This window comes from Caloenas nicobarica, chromosome 4 (genome assembly GCF_036013445.1).
Source record: "Caloenas nicobarica isolate bCalNic1 chromosome 4, bCalNic1.hap1, whole genome shotgun sequence".
Taxonomy (NCBI): domain Eukaryota; kingdom Metazoa; phylum Chordata; class Aves; order Columbiformes; family Columbidae; genus Caloenas; species Caloenas nicobarica.
The window spans coordinates 34,396,317-34,403,831 of NC_088248.1; positions in this window are offsets into that span (position 1 = coordinate 34,396,317).

The following is a 7,515-nucleotide window of genomic DNA, read 5'->3' on the forward strand; positions in this document are numbered from 1 at the left end:
ATCTTGTATTCGTCTTTCCCAAATGGCTTGCACAAATAGCTTTCAGATTATAAATTGGTTACCAGGAGATTGGTTTGTCTGCTTACTCCTTGCAGTGTGTATCTCATTATCTAAACAGCACATTTCCTAATGCTTAATGCAGTAAAGGTAAGGAAAACCAACCGATGACAGAGGTGGTCATGGCTTTTTGTATCCATACATATTGTAAATTTTGTACTCAAAATGTTATTTGATGTCAGTCCTCAGTGCTGTTCAGTTCTTATCTTATGGTGCTAAATTAAAAAAAAAAATATGCTGCAGCCAGCATAGCTATTTGCTGAGACAAATAGATAATATGTTTCTAGTAAAGTTATTTCTTTATAGCCTGGTTGCAGAAGAATGTCTTGTAGGAATTCTTATGGGCTGCTGAGAGAAAATCAAAGAATGATAGAATAGTTCGGGTTGGAAGGGACCTTCAGAGGTCATCTAGTCCAACCCCCCTGCAATGAGCAGGGACATCTTCGACTATGGTAAAGTGTTTTTTTCCAACTTCTGTTTCATTGCATGAGGCTCTTTAAGTGCCTTATCAACATTAATGCTTCTTATAATGTTTTGCTAGCTCTCTTTTTTTAATAGAAGCATCTCAAATATTATCTCCTTTTAAGACAGAGCAAGTAATGCATTTGCTAATATAGCAGACTGAAAATACTTATATTCAATTCATACAAAAATATTAGCAAAAATTGAATGACTGAGCAGAAATAGAAGTAGTGGCCACCATCTGGACTGCTATAATGCATTGTAATTGGTGTTTCATGGCAAATGCTGGGATATGGGGAAAATTGGTAACTAAATGTATATACAAGCATCTGTCTTGCTTTTTCCTTTAAAGCAGGTACATCAGTGGATTCAGTGAGGAAGTAGGGGTCCCTGCAGAGGAAGAGGCTCAAAGAGTTTGAGAACTCATTGGGTCTCTGTCTGCACTGAGGCAGAATCAGCTATGACTGGAAAAATTATTAGCTCTCATCAACGTTTTCTAGTGCTCTACAGATACTAGAAATTTATTTATTTTTTATTTTCTGATGTCTGTATTATCTTGCCGTTATTTAAATAAGGTTACTCCTTTCCCCGTCCCATTGTATATAGAAAATTATTCTTCTTCCCTTTGAATCACAGAATGGTTAGGGTTGGAAGGGACCTCTGGACCTCTAGTCCAACCCACCTGCTAAAGCAGGTTCACCCAGAGCAGATGATACAGGAATGTGTCCAGGCGTGTCTGGAATGTCTCCAGAGAAGGAAACTCTACAACCTCTCTGGGCAGCCTGTTCCAGTGCTCTGGCACCCTCAAAGTAAAGAAGTTTTTTCTCATATTCAGCTGGAACTTCCTGTACTTTAGTTTGTGCGCGTTGCCCCTCATCCCTGTTGTTGGGCACCACTGAGTCTGGTCTAATCCTCTTGACATCCACCCTTGAGATATTTATAAACATTGATGAGATCCCCTCTCAGCCATCTCTTCTCCAGGCTGAACAGACCCAGCTCTCTCAGTCTCTCCTCATAAGAAATGTGCTCCAGACCCCAATCATATTCGTAGCCCACTGCTGGACTCCCTCCAGTAATTCCTTTTCTTTCTTAACTGGGGAGCCCAGAACTGGATGCAGTACTCCAGATGTGGCCTCACCAGGGCAGAGTAGCGGGGGAGGATAATGTCCCTCGACCTGCTGATCACACTCTTCTGGGGTGCATTAAGAATGAGTTTCCATTTAAAATTTCCAGCATAAAATTTTCTCTTTTCACAGTTTTGCCTTTTGTTGCTTAACGTGTTCTTTTCGAATAACTGAAACATCCAGACAATTTCTAAATAATTTCTTATTCACTAGTTTGATTATCACAACTGAAGTTCAAAAGAGCTATTCTTTGCATCACTGAAGCTGCACATTACTTGTTTCGGTGCATTAAGGTAATTTTGAATTCTAGCCCCCATCTGGCATCATGCGATTATACCTTCCAGGCTGTTCTCATTCAACGATTTAAGAAGTGTGCAACCTATTCCGTCATCCAAGCCATTAATGATATTATTGAATAGCATCAGATTAGGGGATTGTTATCAGTGTTTGTCCGGAACCAGCCCTTTGCACTTGCTAGCCAGCTGTGCCATAGAGCAAACAGCAGCACGAGTTGAGCCACGTGGAGGCACGGGAGTAGCTTGTGGCTCCAGATGTACCTGACTGGTAACCAGGATTCAGGCGTTTAGGAGGGGAAAAAACAACAGCCTTCCTAAAGAATTGCACCTTGCCACGTGTGGCTGCAAGGCATTAAAAGACGATAGGTTTGCCTTGGGACAACTCTGTGGCATGCGTTCCAGATATGTTGTTTTTCCCAAGTTTATAGTTTTGGTTGATACCAATACATATCATTGATGAAAGGAGGAGGTTTTGGCAATAACAGTGAAAGAACATTTTCTCCATACTTGGGAAATAATTATCAGACAGAACATGAGGAAGATAAATTGTTCCTCTGGGACAATTCAGAGAACAGGCTGCTTCACCGTCAGAGTACAGCTTGTAGGCAACCCATGTAAGCACGATCAGCATGAGTGCTGTACATGTAGAAAATGCAGGTGTAGGAGGAACTGGTGGTAATCTAAGAGTTCCCTTTCAAGCATAGTTTTGAGGCAGGGGATTTGGTACCAGCATTAACAGGGTCAGGTACTGTGCAATGTGAAAGAAATTCTGCTGCATTCCTCTGAGCCACAAATGATAGATGGCAGTGGGGAAATTGTGCTGGGATATGTGAAACATAAATGGAAGTTAAAGGTATGCTGGGAAGTGACGACACAGTTCTTTGTGTTTAAGAAGTTGAACAAATACAATATTTAAAAAAAAAATTCCTTGCAGCACTCTCTCTTCTCTTTGTTTGTAGTTTGCAAGACCTTGAGCTCTGTTCCTCCCCCACATACAAATGTCTGATTGGATTATTAATATTGCATCAACTTTAAGCTTGTTTGGTTTAACTTTGAGTCACTAATTTTTATTTTTCTTAAAACCGACTGTTAATTTCAAATGCTAGTCAAATAGCAAGTCCAGTTTTGAAAATCACAAAACACTCGTTTGAAAATGAGGCATGTTTTGGTACCAAATTTATCTTGTCCTCTTCACCTTTCATGTGTCTTTATTCACCTCTCTGTCTCTTGTTATATTATTAAATTGGCTGGGGAAGTGATTTTTGCTCAGTGCTTGTATAGCGGCCAGCACAGTGAGGTTCTGGCTTATGCTTTGGGGTGCTTCACCTGTGCAATTTGAGTTGCACCTTGTCAACCTAAACCTACCAGTAGCTGCTGTGCTGCATTTCGCTATTATGGTTATGTGTTTGTTATCCAAGAGACAAATTCTTTCATCACTATAATTTTGTGGGACTAACAATGCTCACATCTATACATTAAAAATATATTTGCCTCTTGAATGCTTCATCTCAAAAAGGTCACAACACAATCTGCACAAGTGCAGAGAAGGATGACTGGTACTATAAAGGTATAGTACAGTTATTTCTCATAAGCCTATAAGCCATGACTTAGTACCAAACGGAAATTAAAATCATTTGATTACTTGTCAGGAAGTTTGAAACTAGCACAAGGAAATGTTCTTTCACATGATATGCACTTTGGTTATGGGCGTCATTGCTGCAGGCTGTGGATTCACATAAGATGGGTTATGAAGTGCAATGACACAAGCATCTTAGGAAGTCCTGGACTATCAACATTGGAAAGTTATATGGATATACTGGGGAAGTTATCTCACTGTAAGCTTGCTTTTTAGTTTTGTTTGTTTTTGTTTTAATATGTGATTGTTTGTTTTGTTCTAATAGCTCTTCCCAAGACACTTGCTAATTTCTTGTAGAAACTATTCAGCGTAGCATGACCTACTTGGATCTTTTGTCCAACTCACTGCAGCCACCATTATGTAGGTAGAAGCCATCTCTGCTGGATAACTCCTAGTCTGTAATTCTGCGACAACAGTGTTGGGAAGTTTCAAGTGCCACTTGTTGGTAGCCAGAAGGTCTCCAAGCTCTTTGTTCAAGTTAATGAACACTGGAAAAACAAATCGTTCTGTGATGATTTTGTAATCAAAATGAGAGTTTGAGCAGAAAAATGGGTGACACTGTCCAAACTATTTGTGTGTGCATTTTTTCTTCTCCATAAGTGGTTACATGTAGGATAACTTGAGATTTGGCTTGGGTGAACAGGTTACTTCTAATTTAGTAGGAGAGAAGACTCCTGTTGGATTCATGACAATACATGGGATGTCATTCTTACCTGTCCTCATCAGATGGATGTTTTAGACATGGGGCCCCACACAATAAGAACATGCAAATTCTTGGCTCCAGCTGTATCTGCAAAATATGCTACAGGACATCTCAGCCTTACATCAAACCTCTCCTTGGCCAGGCTGGAGGGATGCTCCCTTTTTGCCTTTACAGCTCACTCCTTTCTGTCCAAGTAAGTTCAGTTTGCTTCTGCTCTGCAGCCCTGTTGCAGCCGAGATGAGTAAAGCTACCCCAGCCCCCCCATGTCAATAACTGGGGAAGGGAAGGAGAGGGAAACAAAATAAGAGGACGGGGGTGGACTAACACTTTTCCCATGCTTGCTCATGAAGGCCATGATGGTTCATCTGAAAGCCACAAAGTGCAGTTCTGGGAAGCTGTGGATTTTTTTTTTTTTTTTTCTGCTGTGTTTAACTGTTTGTCTTGTATTGAGCCCAGTCACAAAACATACCATTCTCACTCTCTGCTAAAGGTTAGAGTCCTCTGATGTGTTTCTGGGAGGAACAGAGGTCTCTCTGTCTTGACTTTCATGTGTTAAAAGTAAATAAATAAATAACTACATAAAAGCTCAAGGGCACGCACACACTCTTGGTTTTCATAGGCTTGCTCAGTCATCCACAGCATGAACAGCAAGTTATGTGTGTGGTTACATCTTCTTTGTGGTTATGAGTGTTCAGCAGGAAAAAGGGAAATGATGGTGCATTTCGAGGGAAAAAAAAAAAGCAGTACCATCAATTAAAATTAAGGTTACGTTTTGCTTCCAGATGTGTTCACATGGATGAGCTTTTTCATCAAGACTCATTTATGATTATGCTAGTATAAAGAGATTGAAAAGTAGCTGTAAAATCTGCCAGGGCATGAAGGCCACTCAAACCATTTAAAGAAAATTCAGGTCCCTACAGTGAGCCCTAAATTTGAGCAGCATGGCAGAAGCACATTTATTTCTAAGGGTGTCTACAGCCAAGCTGGAGTTGAAGGCTCTGAGTTGAGCCAAACCTGAGAGCTCTTTTAATCTGTGCTGTCACCTACACTGCCAACATCAATTGCATCATCAGGTAGTACAAGTCACTTTTTTAAAAAAAAAAATTTAGCACCAAGTTCATTATGCATTTGTGAAGCCTTACTGAGATCACCTGAAGGTAGCCAATAAGATGAATGAATGACAGTTCTGCATTGTCTATGGTTTTATTTCAGGGGTTTTCAAGTCCTCATTAAGACCTATTTTTCCAGTGATCTTGGATACTTTGAGATCTGTTGTAGTTGGAATGGCTAGAGAGGAGAACTCAGCTAGCATGAGATTAAATTTCCTTAAATGAATGATTGCAAGGATAATATTATCCATGATATTAACCAGCTTTTTGGGAAATGGTCAGTCTACAGAGCTTGCCCTGGCTAGATATGCAATGCAGGTAGGAGTTACCAACTTTAAGTCCAATACTTCTTTTTGCTTTTCTCAATACAGTGGTCTCACTTCGTTTGCTTGTTTTTGAGGCAGGGTGGAGGAGAGGTAAGGATTTTACTCAAGAAGTTAACATGAAGCTACTTCCAACATTTCTAGATTTCGAAGTGAATTGTGGACTGTTAAATTACTGCAGCATCAGATCAGACTGATTGATTTTATGTACATTTTAGATAGAACATTTATTTAATTTGGGATTAACTATGAGAGAGAGAAAAGAGAGAGTAAATTATTTCTGGTTTGTGTGCAAAATCAGAGACTTCATGTACTTTGCCTGGTAAACATGGATTTGCATTTAATGTGAAGAATATAGTCTGTAGTATTCTCTCTATAAAGCATATACAAAATATAGAGTATGTATTTTAGATGCTAAAAACATTTGAAAACAAATTTACTAAGTAGTCTTTTTTCTTAAAAACATGATATAACTTTAGCTTACTATCTTCATTCTGCATTGTATATGAAAGTAACAGCTTACTTATTTTTAATTATCCCTGCCAGGGAAAGGAGTCGTTAAATTGTTGAGGCTTTTCTAGGATCTGAATGAATATGTGACAGCAGTGTTTCATGTATTGAGAGCACCACAAAAATATTTTTGTTTCTTATTTTAAATCGAACTACAATGTACAAACATGTTTGGAGGAATATATTTTTTACTCAAGTGTAGGCTTGAAACAAACTGCTTGTGTTTCTTTTTTCCAATGTCTTTGCAGTTTTCTGATGATTTGGAGAATCATATTTTTGAATCCTCTCATGGATATCATAGAGTTCTTTGTTGCTAGTGAAATACAAGAGGAACTGATGCAAAGACAGAGATTGATGATAAAGGACTTAGGGTTGCTTGGGAATGTTCTCTCAGCAGGAGGGTCCTGGGGATAGACAAGTTTTCTGAATGCACTGGTACAAGAGGGTTTAGGAGGAGGAAGTGAACACGATCATCAAGCAAGATCAAGGAGTAGTGGCCATGTTTAATTCAGATTGCCGTGTTTCTCAAGTGTTACTAGGCTGGTGTTTTTTAGGACAGAGGTGCTTTGGGACCAGTCAGCTGTGAGGCCGTTAGAGAGTTTGATCATGTTGGAAATACTGGAAATAACTTTCTAAATCATTGTAGTCTTGCTGATTTATTTGGTTGACTGAAGCTTGTCTGTCACTGAGTCAGAAGAGGAGTTTGTATAGCGCTTGGTTCAGATAGCATCCTCAGCTAGGCTTTCAAAGATTTTGGTTACCCTGAACCAATTAAGGGTAGTATTACTTCCCAAATAGGAAGCTGATGTTTTGTTAAGCACAGAGTTTAAAGGGACTCTGAGACTTCAAAGTCCTTCACCTACTGAGTAGGTAATACAAAGGCTGCAAGGCAGAGACCATTGCTCTGGAATTTTATTGTACTCTGTGTCCCACAGAAGAAATCAAAACTGCACAAGGAAACAGACTGTTAACCTGTTTGGTGGGGTTAAGAGTTCAGTGTTCTTCAACTGTCCTTCTTTTACTAGTTTTTCAGTCTTTCTTTGCTTGTACTGTGAGAAAAGGTAACAGCAAGTTTGTTTTCACTGTGGAGCCTCAGTCTGGATGCTTCAAGTGAAGGTATAGAAATGACAAGATAAGCCTTCCTTATCCATGCCTTTGAGATCTGTGGATGCGAGAGGAGATTACTATGTTTGTAACCAAGCTGTTTGAGTGCAAATACAATTTTCAACATTCAATTTCTGATGTGTATGCCAGTGCACACTTTGCTTTCGTCTCTATTGCCAACATCCCGAGCA